At 46.9% G+C, this 18,720-nt stretch overlaps 1 protein-coding gene across 1 annotated transcript in view; it reads left to right on the top strand.

Moving 5' to 3' along the window:
- SHISA6 (shisa family member 6) overlaps window positions 1-18,720 on the top strand; it is a 256,743-nt gene that overhangs the window by 123,029 nt on the left and 114,994 nt on the right. The gene's annotated exons all lie outside the window — the stretch shown is intronic.

The following is an 18,720-nucleotide window of genomic DNA, read 5'->3' as shown; positions in this document are numbered from 1 at the left end:
TCATGACAGCCCCTAATTATTTGCTTCTTGTTTTTTTATAACCATCCATTCAATGGCTGTTTCAGTGCTTAGAGACTGCTAAGTACTTTTGGGACTATTTTAAATATCCATTTGTCTGTCTCTCTGGTCTGTGATTTACTTTCCAACCTGGAGACATTCATTAGTGGGGTGCTTCACTGGAATTCATACATAATCTATGATTATTGTTATCAAAATGACACTGTCCACACTGGCTTGTACAACAATAATGACACATGGCTTGATGAGCTATTAAGCAAGTCCCAGCTGGAGATATTGATTAGGTGGTTTTGGCTTAGCTATTAAAGAGTAGCAAAAATTGTTTATTGCAAATATCCTCTGCAGTGACAGGGATAATTCATATCATACAACAAACTATCATGTGAAAAAGCAGAGTTATCTCTCTAATTTTCCTCTACCCTGAGTGTGTAAAAACGAAGTGCAGGGGACATGGGGAACTGGTGGGGCTGGAGAGTAGGTTGCCACATGACAGGGTCTTCAGGAGGGGTGGATGAACATTGTAAGCCAAGGCTGGAGGAAGTGCTTGTGTAGAAAAGGAGCACAACTATTCAATGGCCTTATCAACCATTTTCACGTTACAATTTCTGGAATAATATCAGGCTTTCCTCTGCTATAGTTGAGTGGATTCTGTCTTTCTGAATTCCTAACGGGTTAGGAGACCTGAGTACCCAGAAGGACTCTATTGTTTCAGTACTGGATGAGATGATTTAGTGACCAAAATGAAACACTGGTCAGACAACTGGTCTAAAAGGCACTTTGTCCATCTGGCTGCACTACCATCCCTGCTGGTACCAATGAGGATTGATGAGGGAGGCACTGCTGTTGTAGGGATGCTGTCTCTCAGCAGTATCTCCAGTCCCCCATGTGCTCATCATGGGCCCTGCTCATACAGGCTTCCTTTAGTTCTAAAAGCCTCCACTTCAACCCATAAGTGCATGTCAAGACACAGTCATCACATTACTATTTTTACAAGCTTACTGTAGGTTACTGTCTTGTGACTGTAATGTGGATCATATATATGCCAGAATGTGAGCATAAGATAATTTCAGGTCTGTGATTTCTATATAGAAATTATCATCAAATTTAGATCTGTTGCTGTCAGCACAAACCACCCACCCGGAGACCTGAGTTTTCCTGAGGTATTACAGAAAGCATTTCCCTTTTTGTAAACTCACCATATGCCCTGTTTCCTAGTACCACAGGAGTGGTTCTCCTTGGTCAGAAATCTACTACAGACCTATCCAGTCCCATCCGGCCCCATATCTCCTCTTTGACAGGACAGGCTTAGGAAAAAAGTGTAAGACTCATGAAAGCACAGAATTATCTTTCCCCTGTCTCCACACTTCTCCTACCACTCCCAATAACAAGGCATTTAGAGATTTCTACACCTGACATGGTACCTGGACTGTCATGTGGTTATTTGCCTGTCTAATCTTCTTTTGAATTTACTGCTTTTTTTTGGCTTTTTTTTTTCCCCCTTTCCGTGGCAATAACTTCCACAGTTTAATTAGGCACTGCATGAAAAAATGCTTCCTTCTGTTTTCTTTAAACTTGCTGAAATTATTTCCTTGGGTAGCCTCTCACGCCTGTGTTTCGACAAAGTGTGAATAAACTGTCTTCACTTCCTCCTTTGTCATTCACAATTTTAGAGACCCCGCATTCCTGCTTCCCCAGGGTGAGCCCATGTAGAGAACTTCTTGCAATGTAGCTTCCCAATCAAACCCGTAAATCAACATTGACATAACATTGGAGCTGAAGAACATCTATTATCTGCTAATGCCAACAGTGAGTCAGAAAATAGAGCTATGTGGACTATAGAGAGAAAGGAGCTGTGCCTTAAAATAATGAGGGACTAAAACATAGCTGAAACATTTGATAGCAACCCAGCCTAGTGCCATGCTATGTAGCCTGGTAGCTCCAGCCCCGAGTTTGTGAAGCACTCTCTAGAAATTAATATATCCTGGTAATTGAACAAACTAGGACTGATCACCAGCTTTCCATCTAAGCATCTTCAGTGATTTAACGCAAGCCCTCCTTATTATAATAGCATATAATCAGGACTGGTCCTACTGACCTGGGGATCTGATCAGCATTGAGTGGATTACATTCACCAAACTCTTCCTGATACCCCTTGGGAATAAGTGCCAGGACCTGCTCTCAGGATGCAAGCTTAGCATTTCTAATGGGTGTATCTGCACAGAAGAGGCTCTGGGCAGCCATCAGTGATGAACAGGGTCTTTAATTAGGATGCTAAATAGTTCTACCCTGCCCACACTGATGACCTGATCTGCCAATGGAAGTCTTTAAGGGATGCTGCAGATCCTAGGACCTGTCAGCCCTGCTGGTGTAAAGAAGTGGTAGCCTTGGCTAAGGTGACAGTTCCAGGTCCTCTTGCAGTCAAAAGGAGGGAGGGTGCTGGATCACTCCCAGCTGTGGAGGAGGCTGGAAAGAAGATTGCAGGTATTAGGTGGGAGATGAGGTTTAACACCACACATCACAGGAGACTTCCTGAGATACTTTCGAAATGTCAGGATCAACACCGTTCCTATCCCCACTGTAGCCTGAGTGTGGCCAGTGCTGGATTCATCAGGTTCATCCTGGGCTGACAAGCAGCCTGGACACTAATGCCGGTGATAAATGAGCGTTCAGTAGGGAGGAGGTTTGACGAATAGTGTAAAGCCTTTGTTTGTTTCTCTGTCTCATCCTCAGGAGCCTTTCCATTATATCAGTAGGGAACATTGCTTGAAGAAGTCAGGTGAACAATTAGCAGTGCCCAGCTGCTATCTCTGCAAACACCACATTTCTAGCCAGTTTGGGGAAAAACTCCTGTCCCTCCTCTTCAAAATTTCCTCTTTCCTCTATGTCTAGCATAGGGGTACCTTAGCAGATTGCTTGGCAAAGCAGCATCCTGACAGGTTCCACTAGCTCAAAGGAACAGGGTCTGCATTCACAAGAGAAACTTTTGAAAATTTCCAAAAGCTCATGCAAAGGAAAGTGTTTCTGCCACAGGCACTGCATATGTGTCCTAGGACCCACAGCACTAACATACAGTCATTTTTCAGTGAGTCTTCCTGCCTTAGAGGGCTGAGCCACTCCAACTCCAGAAAAGAAAGCAATGAAGAGAGCTGTGTGTCTCTGATCACGCTGTTAGGGTCTTCCAGGGAATTCACTTAGCCCAAGAGGTGCTGAAGACATGGGTGGGGAAAAGAGGAAGGACATATGGCTACAAAGCAGCAGATGCAACTGTCGGTGTACATATGGCACTTGTGACACAAGTGCACAGAGCCCTGAATGGCATGTCCACTGAGCTTTCTCTCAGCAAGCCCTGTGCAGCACAGCCCTGCAAGAAATTCCAGGGTTCACCCACAGGGGTAGCAGCTGCCCAAATCTCTGATGACAGCCAGAGGGAAAGGCAAGGAAGGTGTCTGCATTTACTCACCTGGTCCTGAGTCCTCAAAGCTAAAAGGAGATGACTTTGGTATTCGTGTTAGGAAACGGTTCCTCTTCAAAGCAAGAAAAAGCAGTTAGCATAGGCAGGATTTTCTGGGGAAGCCTTGGTCATCTGAAGGTCACTGGTGATGGTAAAAGGGACCTGAGTTGTCTCTGGGAGGAAGGTGAAAGCAGCCCTGGCTGCAGTTTCTAGCCTGCAATGGAGATGACCAGAGCACCCAGTTTAGCATGCAACCAGCATACCCACTGCAGGTGCTGGCTGCTGGCTGCAGCAGCCATTGGAGGTCACAGCCAAAGCTGATGCCAGACAGCAGGTCCTGGAGGCACTCTCAGAGGGAGGAAGCTGAGGAAATATATTTTGGAGCTTGTACCAAGCAGCACTCTCAGACTTGAAGTGCTGGCATCAACCAAAGAGCATCATGAGGTCCCAAGGGAGGAGTGGGGGCACCCCAGTCCCTTCTAACAGTTATCACGATTGCCATGTGCTGGATATGGACACAAGGTCACTCCAGTGCTTATTTCTGGCCATGCCAACAGGTATTGTTAGCAGTCTCACACTATCCCATTGTCTGAACTGAGGGACTGCTTTTCCTGATGCTTTCCTTCTCTGGGTTTTCCCTTACTGAGCCAAACCAGTTTTTAAATTGCTTCATCCCCTGGGGGCTGCTACTGGAAACCAGGAGGGTCCCCAAATTCTTGCTTTCTTGTTGAAACTTCCTGCCTTCACATTGATGGCTTTGTCACTCCCAGGGGCTCTGCCTGCTCCAAACACACATATGATAGCACAGCCCTGGGCTGAACCTGGTTTCTCATGTCTTGTGCAATACTCACACTCCACCCTTTCCTGAAGCTGAAATGCTGGGGATTTAATAGGCGATTCAGGAAATTTAATATAAGTAGCTTACAAAACATTTAATTCACTCTCTGAGATACTGTAGCTGAAGTCCCTTGAATCACAGAGTGATAACGCTTTCCTTTCTAAAGGGAAACCATCATATGATCTACTTAGTAATGTCTTTATTATTCTTTAATTGCTACTTTTGTTTTTAAACAAAAAAATAAGCATGAAAAGAAGCCAAGAAAAGTATATATTTACATAAAAGTAATTCAGATACATGAATGAATGGAAATGAACCAATTTAACAGGCAGGAAAGGTTAAAGATGATTACATGCCTTATAATCTATGCAATCTCTTTGCAACACTGCTCATTCTAGACCATGGTTACTGTACCATAAATAGTCCTGTATCTTAGACCATTCCTTTTAAATCACTAAAAAAAAGTATTTTTAATGCATTAGGCAGAGAATGATGCTGTTTAAGGAAATAGATTAGTGCCAAGGATCAGCACACACCTGGGTTTTTTGCATGCTGTGTAGAAATGCCCCCCAAATGTTTCTGAGACCTGGAGAGCAGCAGGCTGAAATTTCAACCCCTGCTAACAAAGGCATTGTGTTCCTCCTCATATTGTTGTGGCCTCAGCAAAAGAAAAACCGTTATGAAACTGGAATGCCTCATTAAACAAGTACAGATCAGAAGAAACCCCATACGGGTCCCCTCCAGCTGGCTGAGCCCGGAGGAGATGTGTGTAGGGGAATTACTACAGTCACTGTAATGTCAAGGGGCCCCACCTGGAACCGGGCTGGGCACTGGCCATACACAGAAGAAAGACATACCCTGGCCTGCAGAACAGACAGTCCAAACACACAGCTGGTGGGGAGAAACACATGGAGAGCTCGTGAAACCTGTCCAAGATCTCCAGTGGCAGAAATAAGACTTTGGTCACTGGAATTTTCGACCCTGTCATCTCACAGTTTTTCTGCATGGCAGTTCCTTCCTCCCTCTCATTTTTACCTCCTCATCAAAGCTTTCCCAGGTTTCCCTCCTCAGTTTTATTTCTGTCCCCCATTCAAGTCTTCGGTGCTCTCCCAGGCTGCTCTTAGTGGTGATTTGGGGTTCAAGAGAAGGAGGCTTTTCCATCTTTCTTCTTGTCTTCAAATCCCCATTTAAGATCTTAGTCCTCAGAAGCCCTTATGCCAACCTGCTCTGTCCTGCAGAGCTCCAAGTCAGAGGGAACCTCTTGGACATGAGGGATCAAAGTCCACGTAAATGATCTGGCGAAAGGCTTGCACAATGGCTGTGATGTGTCCGTCTGCTCGAGTCCTTGATGCTCTCTGGAAGCAAACTCTTTTGGTCTTATGGTTGTCTTCAAAGCAATATCATCCAGAGCCTGCCCCTTTGCAGGACTTGCAGTCCCTGCCCTGTCCCATTTGCTGTGGCACCCCAAGGAATGAAGATACACACATTCGTATTTTCTTCCCCTGTTCATGGCAGATTAACAAATTCATGTCCACTCCTCTTAGGGGAAGCCATAACTGTTGCAAGGCAGTTCAGAGCTCATCACCACATATTCATGCACACTGCTTAATTCTGTGATATTTCCGCTGTTTTGTGAATGTCTTGGGCATTCTCCTTACTACTTCACCTCAAAACAGGACAAATGGAAATGGTCCTCAGAAATTCAGGCTTTTCTTTCAGTGGAAAGCAGTTCACATATTTCAGATATGAAATTTCAGAAGTGAACATGTTTCAGTAGTACATTGAAAAATATGAATGAAAAGCAACACATTGGAGCTTCAAAATTGCCTGGGGTGAGATTTTTCCGATGAGAAGGAGAGGTAGCGAAAAAAAAAAAGATAATTTTATGCACAACCTGAGATGGAGATGGGTGCCTTTTTATGTCAAAACCTGATCATCCTATTTTTGAAACAGTCCCTCTTTTTTGTCTACATGAAGCAGTCCCAGTGAGGGAGGACTGTAGCTGAACTATTCCCTTCTGCGTTTTTCTCCCAAATCTGTCCTATGTGCGTGCAGGTGCCAGTGTAGTCAATAGGGAAAGAAACTAAGAATTTGATGCCAAAACCACAAGTCAGTGTTACTAAGAAGAAATCCCCTTAGGCCCCAGGAAGCAAGTCATTCTTTCTTTGTCGAAGTCAATCACTGGGAAGAGGCAAATGTCATAACCCTGTCTGGAAGGCTTCAGGAAGGTCATTTGTGATATGCTAGGCACAGCAATAGCCATACCTATATTTTCAGTCAGTTCCAGGACTGCACAAATACCACTCTAATTCCTAGGAAATATCCTTTTTTACTCATCTCTGAGGCTTAGCTGTGCAGGCAGGCTGGCCCCCTGTGTCTTTCCCAGACTCGTCCTGGTTGGCCCACCTCCTGGGTGCCATTTGTCCTGCTGCCTTACCATTTTCCCTAGGTGGCTTTACAAAGCCCCAAAGTTCAGTTGCTCATAGGGAGGGAAAAATTTTTGTCTTTCCAAAGACTATTCATCCTGACTTTGTGTGCAACAGAAGGAAATTATTAATGGGCAGACTTCTGTCGAGCATGCTTAATAACAAGGCACGCAGGGACAGGTAATCTGCGAGCAGAAAGGTCTCCCACTGGCACCTGCCAGCAGCAAGGGTAGGACGTGCCACGGAGGACAGTGATAAGACAGACAGAGAAAAATTGTAAAAGTAGAATAATACAAGAGGATACAATTTTGTATTTGCCTCAAAGGGCAATCCCCTCCCTTCAAAGCTGTGTTCAGGACCCTTCCAGGAACCAGGGTGATCAGTTCACCTGACTCTAGGACTGCATAACAGATACATACAGCTGGGAATTGCCACACGCAATCTCCATACCTTGAATCTCCATAGAGGAGTAGCTCTGGGAATAATTCACAGCTGAGCTATGACCAGGGCTTCCATTGCAGGACAGACCTGCACTTGGTGTGGAGCAAGGCTGACAAGTGAGATTCATCTCTGTATACTCTGCTGGCTCCTTCCCTCCTGTGGCTGGGGACTCACAACACCCAGCAACTCCTGTATCAGAACAACCTTGTCGCTGACCACAGGACGTAACTGGAGCTACACATGAATTTCTGAAGAGCTGGACACACAGGCTGGTGATTCCAGTATAGAGGCATGCAAGTAATTAACAGGTTATCCAGCACCATCAGCTGGACAGCAAGGCAGCAAACCATTGAAAAGATACTTAAAAATATTAATAATTGATGCCACAAAGCTCAGGCAGTGCATTAAACTACAGGTGACCTGGACTACAGAAGATCATTTAACCAGTCAGAAAATAGACAGCAGTAGCACAGAACACTGCGAGTGGTTAAATTACAGAGCAAGCTGAAGAGTTGGCATGATTGATTAATCTCTATCAGAGCATCAAGGAACTATGAAACAAACATACACTCTGGTGGGCTTTATCTCCCAAGCGACCAGCAGAAGTGTCAGGTTTGGCTGCTGTTTATCAGGAAGGTGGTTTGTATGCAGCCAGGGTAGTGGCACAGTTAGCAATCCATGCAAAACACTTCTAAGCAGATCAGCAATAGAGATGCAGTCTCAGGCCCAGGGGATGGAGCTCTTCCATGCCGGAACCACTGCATCTTGGCATGATGGCTTCAAATCTGAATTTCTAAAGCACCAGAGGTTTCAATGGAAAGCAAAGGGGAAACTGCAGTTCCTTCAAAGCAGCTCTTTATTAGAATCCTAGTACCTGCTGTCATTGGTGACACATTCAATAGCTTAGTAGCAAGAGACATTTTAATACTTAGAGGAACAGCTGATCTCATGGAGAGCAAGTGAAATTCCCACATGCAGCCTGCTCCTTGTGCCGCACTGCCTCTCCCTTCTCCAGCTGTGCAAGCAGAGCTGCCAAGAACTCCTCTCAAGCTGCTTTCCTTCTGCTGCCTGGAAGCATGCATGTTCTTTTCCTGTTGGAGGTCTCAGCAATGGAGAAAGTCTGGACTCAGCCTGAATAGGCCATGGATCTCCATGTTGTCTGGGTACTGGGCACGTGAAAGGACGTATGGGCAGATGAAAGCTAGGCTCAGCATGGAGCTCTGAGGATGTCCATGGAACACAGAGGGGAGCACCTCCAGGGCACACTGAAGTCCAAAGCATGTGCTGGAGGTCTCTTGAGTGGTCCAGTGGGTCACACTCGAGCTTCTTCTGTAGAGCTGCTCCAGCCTTAAGGTTACTTGTTTATGACAGAGCCACAGCAGTATCACAGCTCTTGATACTCACCAGCCTAGTGAGAAAAGAGGTCCTGGGAGCAAAACTCAGATTGGTGCAGAACAAAGATTTCAGGGATTTTTCTGGATCTGCATCTAAGCATAGAACAACAGCAGCAGAACAAAGGGTTTGAGACCCCCTAGGCTCTGAGGAAGGCATCACTCCTGTACAGCCTAGTCTTTAATTATTAAGTATTCTGCTTGGGTTATTGTCCCTGTGGACTGTCACTGTTTCTAGCCAATCTCAGAGGATGACAAAGGGTGCTTCTCTACCGAGTTGACAGGAGGAGCTGCAATGATCCAGGATATCTCCAGGGACTGTGCAAAGGACAATGACTCCTACAGTCCACCCTGCTGTAGGGCAGAGAGCTGGGAAGCACAGTAACAGAGACTGGAAATACTGGCTTCTGCTTTGAGAGGAGTCATCTTGTAAGGATCTCACTAGGTAATTTGCCCCAGCAGAACAATCTCTCTTGGCAAGCTAATGCTGAATTACAGTGGAATCTCACTGTAAATACTTGCGTCATCTAAGTGATCACCTGGTGAGACTGGTCACAATAATGTAAATGGTGTTCAGTAAGAAGCTACTGACAGGAAGGCACAAACCTGTGCAATATTGCACAGTTGTAAGTGCTGTGTCTGTTCTTCCTGATGAATCAGAACAGAGAAAGAAAGCATAGTAAACCCCCTGCTTCTCCCAAGCCATGGAGATGCCAAGTCACTACCTATGTTTGATTCCTCAGCACATAGTCAAGGTGGGATGCTCCACTCCTCCCAGTCTCAGCTTTGATTTTGCTAGTAGGCACAAAGTTATTCTTTTCTTTCTTACCACCTTATTTTATTTTTTTCGCGTGGAGGCAAGGCATCTGTACTTTCATTTCTTTGTATGTTCTTAGCCTTGTTCCACTTCTCCAGATCTTTACCTTTGTGGCTCTGGCTCCAAGTACCAGGAGTAAAACATATATTTATGGAATAAGTAATTTTAGAATTAGATCTTGCTAATGATTACCTTCATTATGGCTCTGTCCTGAGGGAGCGCTTGAGGTTTTGGGAGCTTTCTAATCAAATTGTTCTAAAGCTCATTTTGAGGTTCATTAAAACGTGCAAGGATCTTTCATCTTTATATATTTTTTGAAATTGTTAATGCTCTTAAATAAAATAAGAGTCTCGTGAAAAATGCAGCATGGCACCAAGTATACTAGGTAGGACTTCGAAGAAAGGAGTGAAGAGGGTGGTAATTTTAAAGGTTTTATGAAGAAAGTTTTCCAGATTAGTTAAAGAAAATGAAGTGGAAAAAATTTTGTGGGTTCAGCAGAGAGCAAAATTAGCTCCTGGACTAAGATGAAGAGTGAACCTGTTGGAAATTATCTCAAAAGACTGGCATAAAAACCTAAGGACAGTTCTACAAAATTAGGACTGTTTGACACTGAGTCACCAGCACTGTATCCAGCTTGAGGAGGATCAGTAGCTCATGCAATAAGTCGGTGAAGGAAGAAAGGAAGAAGGTCAGCTATATTTCAAATCACCTTCGTTCATAAAATGCTGCTTTACCTGCTGGGGGCGGGATGTTGGGAACCGACTTTGTTTCTTTCCAAGTACATTCTGCACATCACCAGTTATTTAATAGCTTGCATGTCTATAGCCATAAGGGAATCATGACCATATTTTTCCTTTTAATTTACAAGATTGTTTGCACACTGGGATGCCAGATGGCCTGAACTTTAAGTTAGGAGATAATGAAGTCAAATACCAGCCTCCCATCCTGAGAGGAGGAAAGAAAATCCCTCTGAATAGACAGCTTCTTGCTGAGTGCTCACAAACATATCCATGAAGGGCTTAAACCTTCTGCAGGGGCAGCAGTCACACCAGCAGGTTAAAACATCGCTCCAGTCCTTCCTTAACCATGACTTCAGGGTATATCGGAGAATAGCTGTTGCAGACCCTCCATGCCTGCTATGGGACATGAAGTCCATTTGATATGCAATTATGTATTCCCAAGTCTTACTTCCAGTCAGTACCTCTCTCTGCCCCTGCACAGTCCTCTTCTCCCATGAGGTGCACAGCCCTCTGTGGCAAGCTGACCCTGCTCTCTGTGACCTTGCTGCAAGGCTGGAGTAGTTGGAGCAAAAGATCCCAAAGACTTCTCCCTACAAGTGTGAATTTCACCATGATGGGCATCTGTTCAAAATGAGACATTGCAATTCAGATGTTGCATCAAGCTAGTTGTGGACAACAAAGGAAGTAAAGAACATCACTTATAGGGCAGATAAGCCTCTTAAGGGAAGTGTTTGTTTCCACTTACTCAGGAGAAGCCTAGATGGGTAGGTCAGATATCTGTGCCATCGTCATTTAAAGAGAGGAAAGAAGAATCTTTCTCTTGCTGTCACTATAAACTGCAGGTTTTCACACATATGAAATGCTATTTATGTGATTGGTTTTAAAGAGGTCACCGGCCTCACAAAGATAGAGAACATGTCTGTCCCACTGAGGCAGTCTAGTGCCATTTCCCACAATGTAGGTGCCCCTCCAACCAGGGAGTGAAGCCTAATGGAGCTGGATGGTCCAGGCCAGACCATGATGTGCCAGTAAGGAAATGAAGTTTGGTCTCCTGAACCCAAATCACTGGATTACTCCCCAAAAATCTCTTTATTGCTAGACTTTATGCTGCAAATCTTTTCACTGCCTTCAATGGAGCCTAGTTAAGTGACTATCATTGCAATACAGAGGGTAGCTGTCTTCAGGCTTGTCCTGTGTTTCTCTCCTTTTCTTTCTATATTGCTGCAGTTATGATTTGGTTTTTAGCAGTATTCAATGCTCTCTATGGGGAAACGATTGGCACTAATTGATAAAATGCTTTCATTTACTTGGTGACAGAATTATTAGAGGCTGATAATTGATGGAATGATATCACACAGCTTTTTTCCAATGAGCACATTAATTATATATCCCTCCTGCTTTCTTGTTTACAGCACTATTGCTTCCACTCATGTTCATTTAACTAGATCGTGCATTTCATTAGAAAACAATGAAGTATGATTATATATAGGAAGAATCCCAGCCATAAATAGTGGCCTGAGCTTCACAATTAAACATTAGGAAGGCAATCATTTTTTAGAGTGTATTTTGGAGAAGAGGAGTATTTGCTTCATTTTTTCAGTAAGAGGCTGGTCCAGAGTCCATTGAACTCGGGAAGCCATCCCGTCAATTCAGTATGATGTGGATCCGCATGTTAATGACTTCACCACAGTGAAAGGGGTATCCGCAGGTGTTTCAGAGCTTTCCAGCTCTTTTTAATAAAGATTAAGTAAAAGTTCGGTTTTGGGAAGACACACTGTGGAACATGAAGGATTTATTATAGGGGCCGTGACTTTGGAAAAGGGGGTTGTGTGAGGGTTATGAGAGCACTTTGGTCTCTTATTAGAATTCTTAGATAACAGCTATTTTCTGGAAACCAGATTTCAGTGCCTGAGCTGAGACTGGAGAAAGAGAAAGTTACTGTCATGTTGTTAATGACGAGCTTTGTCCCAGAACTCATTTAATTCATGAGTGTAATGTGTCACAGCTAGGATGTGGTCCATCCCTGCTTGTCGATTTCTCTCCCATTGCAAGATCCACATTACCATCGAACAGGCCAGACTGAATAGGAGACACATTCTTGTTTTTGCAAGCAGGGGAAAGCAAGTCTGTTTTTACAGGCTTGGGGAAGAGTGGCTGGAAAGCTGCCCAGAGGAAAAGGACCTGGGGGTGCTGGTTGACAGTCAGCTGAACATGAGCCGGCAGTGTGCCCAGGTGGCCAAGAAGGCCAACGGCATCCTGGCCTGTATCAGAAATAGTGTGGCCAGCAGGAGCAGGGAGGTGATCGTGCCCCTGTACTCGGCACTGGTGAGGCCGCACCTCAAATACTGTGTTCAGTTTTGGGCCCCTCGTTACAAGAAGGACATTGAGGTGCTGGAGCGTGTCCAGAGAAGGGCAATGAAGCTGGTGAAGGGTCTGGAGACCAAGTCTTATGAAGAGCGGCTGAGGGAACTGGGGTTGTTTAGCCTGGAGAAGAGGAGGCTGAGGGGAGACCTCATCGCGCTCTACAACTACCTGAAAGGAGATTGTAGTAAGGTGGGGGTTGGTCTCTTCTCCCAAGTAACCAGCGATAGGACGAGAGGAAATGGCCTCAAGTGGCACCAAGGGAGGTTTAGATTGGACATTAGGAAAAATTTCTTTACTGTAAGAGTGGTCAGGCCTTGGAACAGGCTGCCCAGGGAAGTGGTGGAGTCACCATCCCTGGAGGTATTTAAAAGACGTGTAGATGTGGCACTTAGGGACATGGTTTAGTGGGCATTGTGGTGTTGGGTTGATGGTTGGACTCGATGATCTTAGAGGTCTTTTCCAATCTTACTGATTCTATGATTCTATGATTCTGTGATTCTACTTGCTCTGTCTCCAGTCCTTGTGCCAGCAGATCTGGATAGCCCTGAGGCTATCTGGATAGCCGTCCCTGAGGCAAGGGCAGCACACGGAGGCTCCGCAAGAAGCGGAGGAACCCCTGCCCTCTTGCCACCAGGCAGAAGGAGGAGACCCAGGCGACGGAGGGGAATGGACACAGGTCCCTGCTCGGGGCGCCAGGCGAACCCCCGGCCGGCCTTCCTCGCCTCAACCTTCCCAGCTGCCCCTACACAACAGATACGGGGCTCTGGAACTTGAGGGCCAGACGAACGAGGACGAAGATGAAGGCCCATCCAGGGGGTTGCCCGAGGAGAGGCAGCCAGCCCCACAAATTACGACTGCCTCCGCTAAGAAAAAAAGGAGGGTAATTGTCATTGGTGATTCCCTTCTGAGGGGGACCGAGGGCCCAATTTGTCGGCCGGACCCATCCCACAGGGAAGTCTGCTGCCTCCCTGGGGCCCGGGTGAAGGACATTACTAGGAAACTCCCTAGTCTCGTGCAGGCCTCCGATTACTACCCGCTACTGGTTATACAGGCTGGCAGTGAGGAGGTTGCAGGGAGAAGTCCCGAAGGGATCAAAAGGGACTTCAGGGCGCTGGGGCGACTGGTAGGAGGATCGGGAGCACAGGTAGTTTTTTCCTCGATCCCTTTAGTGGCGGGGCGGAACACCGAAAGGAACAGGAAAACTCATCGGATCAACACGTGGCTCAGGGGCTGGTGCCATCAACAGAATTTTGGCTTCTTTGACCACGGGGAGGTTTACATGGCACCGGGCCTGCTGGCGACGGACGGAGTTCAGCTGTCTCGCAGGGGGAAAAGGATTCTCGCGTGCGAGTTGGCCGGGCTCATCGAGAGGGCTTTAAACTAGATTTGAAGGGGGACGGGGATAAAACCAGGCTCTCTAGAGAAGAGCCTAGGGTCCGCACGCCATTGTCGGGGGAGAAATCGGCAGCCCAGCTCAAGTGCATCTATACCAATGCACGCAGCATGGGCGGCAAACAGGAGGAGCTGGAAGCCATTGTGCAGCGGGGTAGCTATGACTTAGTCGCCATCACGGAAACGTGGTGGGATGAGTCGCACGATTGGAGTGCTGCAATGGACGGCTATAAGCTTTTCAGAAGGAACAGGCGAGGAAGGAGAGGCGGTGGAGTAGCCCTGTATGTTAGGGAATGCTTCGACTGTCTAGAGCTCGATGATAGTGATGACGAGGTCGAGTGCTTGTGGGTAAGGATGAGGGGGAAGGCCAACAAGGCAGATATCCTGCTGGGGGTCTGTTATAGACCACCTGGCCAGGAAGAGGAGGCAGACGAAATATTCTACCAGAGGCTGGCAGAAGTCTCCCAGTCGCTAGCCCTTGTTCTCGTGGGGGACTTCAACTTTCCGGATGTCTGCTGGAAATACCACACGGCAGAGAGGAAACAGTCGAGGAGGTTCCTGGAGTGTGTGGAGGATAACTTCCTGACGCAGCTGGTAAGCGAGCCCACCAGGGGAGATGCCTCGCTTGACCTGCTGTTCACGAACAGAGAAGGGCTGGTGGGAGATGTGGTGGTCGGAGGTCGGCTTGGGCTTAGCAACCATGAAATGGTAGAATTCTCGATACTTGGTGAAGTAAAGAGGGGGGCCAGCAAAACCGCTACCATGGACTTCCGGCGGGCGGACTTTGGCCTGCTCAGGACACTGGTCGAGAGGGTCCCTTGGGAGACGGTCCTGAAGGGCAAAGGGGTCCAGGAAGGCTGGACGTTCTTCAAGAAGGAAGTCTTAAAGGCGCAGGAGCGGGCTGTCCCCATGTGCCGCAAGAAGTGTGGGCGGGGAAGGCGACCGGCCTGGCTGAACGGGGAGCTCTGGCTGGGACTCAGGGAAAAAAGGAGAGTTTATCACTTGTGGAGGAAGGGTCAGGCAACTCAGGAAGAGTACAGGGATCGCGTTAGGTCGTGCAGAGAGGAAATTAGAAAGGCAAAAGCCCAGCTAGAACTCCACCTGGCCACTGTCGTGAGAGACAACAAAAAATGCTTTTATAAGTATGTTAATGACAAAAGGAGAGCCAAGGAGAATCTCCATCCTCTATTGGATGCGGGGGGGAACGTTGCCACCAAGGATGAGGAAAAGGCTGAGGTACTCAACGCCTTCTTTGCCTCAGTCTTTAGTAGTCAGAATGGTTATCCTCAGGGTACTCAGCCCCCTGAGCTGGAAGACAGGGACGACAAGCAGGATAAACCCCCCATAATTCAAGAGGATGAAGTTCATGACCTGCTATGCCACCTGGATGTTCACAAGTCTATGGGGCCGGATGGGATCCACCCGAGGGTTCTGAGGGAGCTGGCGGAGGAGCTTGCCGAGCCGCTCTCCATCATTTACCAGCAGTCCTGGTTAACTGGGGAAGTCCCGGACGACTGGAGGCTCGCCAATGTGACTCCCATCTACAAGAAGGGCCGGAAGGAGGATCCGGGGAACTACAGGCCGGTCAGCCTGACCTCGGTGCCGGGGAAGATCATGGAGCGGTTGGTTTTGAGGGTGCTCACGAGCCATGTCCGGGACAACCAGGGGATCAGGCCCAGCCAGCACGGGTTCATGGAAGGCAGGTCCTGCTTGACCAACCTGATCTCCTTCTATGACCAGGTGACCCGCCTAGTGGATGAGGGAAAGGCAGTGGATGTGGTCTACTTGGACTTCAGTAAGGCCTTTGACACTGTCTCCCACAGCATTCTCCTAGAGAAGCTGGCGGCTCACGGCCTAGACAGGTACACTCTTCGCTGGGTAAAAAACTGGCTGGACGGCCGAGCCCAGAGAGTTGTGGTGAACGGAGTTAAATCCAGTTGGCGGCCGGTCACGAGCGGTGTTCCCCAGGGCTCAGTTTTGGGGCCGGTCCTGTTCAATATCTTCATCAATGATCTGGACGAGGGGATCGAGTGCTCCCTCAGTAAGTTTGCAGATGACACCAAGTTGGGCGGGAGTGTTGATCTGCTGGAGGGTAGGAAGGCTCTGCAGAGGGACCTGGACAGGCTGGATCGATGGGCCGAGGCCAACTGTATGAGATTCAACAAAGCCAAGTGCCGGGTCCTGCACTTCGGCCACAACAACCCCAGGCAACGCTACAGGCTTGGGGAAGAGTGGCTGGAAAGCTGCCCAGAGGAAAAGGACCTGGGGGTACTGGTTGACAGCCGGCTGAACATGAGCCGGCAGTGTGCTCAGGTGGCCAAGAAGGCCAACGGCATCCTGGCCTGTATCAGAAATAGTGTGGCCAGCAGGAATAGGGAGGTGATCGTGCCCCTGTACTCGGCACTGGTGAGGCCGCACCTCGAATACTGTGTTCAGTTTTGGGCCCCTCACTACAAGAAGGACATGGAGGTGCTGGAGCGCGTCCAGAGGAGGGCAACGAAGCTGGTGAAGGGCCTGCAGCACAAGTCTTATGAGGAGCGGCTGAGGGAACTGGGGTTGTTTAGCCTGGAGAAGAGGAGGCTGAGGGGAGACCTCATCGCGCTCTACAACTACCTGAAAGGAGGTTGTAGCGAGGTGGGTGTTGGTCTCTTCTCCCAAGTAACTAGCGATAGGACAAGAGGAAATGGCCTCAAGTTGTGCCAAGGGAGGTTTAGATTGAACATTAGGAAAAATTTCTTTACTGAAAGAGTGGTCAGGCCTTGGAACAGGCTGCCCAGGGAAGTGGTGGAGTCACCATCCCTGGAGGTATTTAAAAGACGTGTAGATGAGGCCCTTAGGGACATGGTGTAGTGGGCATGGTGGTGTTGGGTTGACGGTTGGACACGATGATCTTAGAGGTCTTTTCCAACCTGTATGATTCTATGATTCTATGATTCTATGACAACCATGGAAGAGCTCGGCAAAGGCCAGGATGACCAGTAGTAACTTTAAGGCACAATACAATGGCTGTAGTTGGTCATGGTCCCACCAGTCTACAGAGGCAGGAAATACAGTTGTGTTATTTCAGTTCACTGGTCAAACTGGAAAGTAACATAAAATTGTTGACTTGCCTTAGCTGCAGAGATTTTTTTTTTCATTTTCTTTACACCAAAACAACCAAATTAAGCAAATGTTAAAAATCAAAACATTTAATTCTGAAGATGTCAAGGGAGAACGCTCCTATTGTTCTGAAATTAAAAAAAAAAAAACCAACACCTTTTTATTTATCCCAGACAGAACAAACTTAATAAATTCACTGTGAGGGTGGATGTAGTCAGTCTGAACTTGCCTTGCTGGCAAACAAAAGACTGACTTTCTTTTTCTTTTTTTCCCACTCACCTCGGTTCTATCTTAAAACCCTCTCTGTCCTGCCTACTTCTTAAAATCCCCAGACCCTCCTAGCTCTAGCACTGAGCTCTACTGTACACACTTGCCTCACCCACAGCAAACTCTCAAAGAACCTGTCATCTCAGCCCCTGACTCTGCTGGGATAAGGGAGCTCCTTTCATGCCATTGGGATTACTGATTAAGCAAGGTACAGCACATTGTAGGGCATAATCCTGCTCCTGCTAATCAGGGAAAAAAAATCTTCCAACTCAGAAAAAGTTATCAGTGGATGCATGTTTAAATCTCAGGTTTCTTGGAGGGGCAGAAACACCTGCCTTTAAATTGGGAGGTGGGGGTAGGCTCATTTAGCAGTATGCAAGCTGTGGATGTTCCCTCTTAAGCTATATGAAGAACTGGGCTGGGTTGTACTGGGTTGTACTATGGGGACTGCTTTGCTGCAGCACTCTCACCATCACATTCCCAAGGTCTCCAAATCTTTGTAGCATGATGTGGAATAGCCCCATCTATCTAATTCTCAAAATGCTTAGCAATTTGCTGAGTTTGATAGGCATGTTCACAAACGATTGTAGCATTGCTAATTCATTTACTGCTCAGTGCTGTGCCAAGACTAACACTTCATTAGAGATAAGGAACAAAACACGCTTCCTTATATGCAGTCACTGCAAGCTTCTCTGATTTTGCATGCTCTATCATATTATGCATGCCATCCGGCTAACTTGATTTAACATAAATAAAAAACTTGTATAAAGCAGAAATTAAACCCAAATCCTACTATACAAATCTTCCCTTCTACCTGCAGGGTCTGTTTCCCTTTCAAAAATGTACTATCATGAACTCCTGCTGTGACCTTTACTACTTTTAATCACCTTTTCTTCCCTGGAACTGCTTCACTCAGCTTCAGTTACAAATATTCAGCTAATATTTTGCTTCTAACTGTGGTTACAAACCAAAAAACTTGCTCGGCAGCAGTGGCAGGGCAGTTTTCTAGTGCTATGCCTTTAAATTATATATCCATAATCTCTTAAATCTACACCATTCAAACCAGGTCGTGATGATGTGCGTCAACGAGAGCTTCTGGGAGTGGCAAAGCTTCCCACATGTGGATTGGTGATGGGGAGCAGGGGAAACATAAAAGAAATAAGATTGAGAAAGGTGAAAAATGTGGTGTGTGGTACTGCGCATGCATCCCAATATAGGACAGAACTGCAGGTGCGATACTGAATTGGAAGCAGGAGTGGGTGCAATGCTGTGCAGAGGGAGCTACGCTACCTTGGCAGTGCGGGGGCTCTCCCTGCTCATGGCTGCATTGAAGAGCCTCTTCACTTTGATTGTTCAAATGCTGAGTCTTACCCCTACGGGGCCACCCTGTATTTAATATACAACCAAGTTTGCTCCTCTCTACATGGTGATCTGCAGTTCCCCTTGCACTCTCTCTTTGCCCTCTTCAATCTGCAA

This window comes from Calonectris borealis, chromosome 20 (assembly GCF_964195595.1).
Source record: "Calonectris borealis chromosome 20, bCalBor7.hap1.2, whole genome shotgun sequence".
NCBI classification, from domain to species: Eukaryota; Metazoa; Chordata; class Aves; order Procellariiformes; family Procellariidae; genus Calonectris; species Calonectris borealis.
The sequence above is the reverse complement of the archived record's forward strand: the minus strand, read 5'-3'. Positions and strand labels throughout refer to the sequence as shown.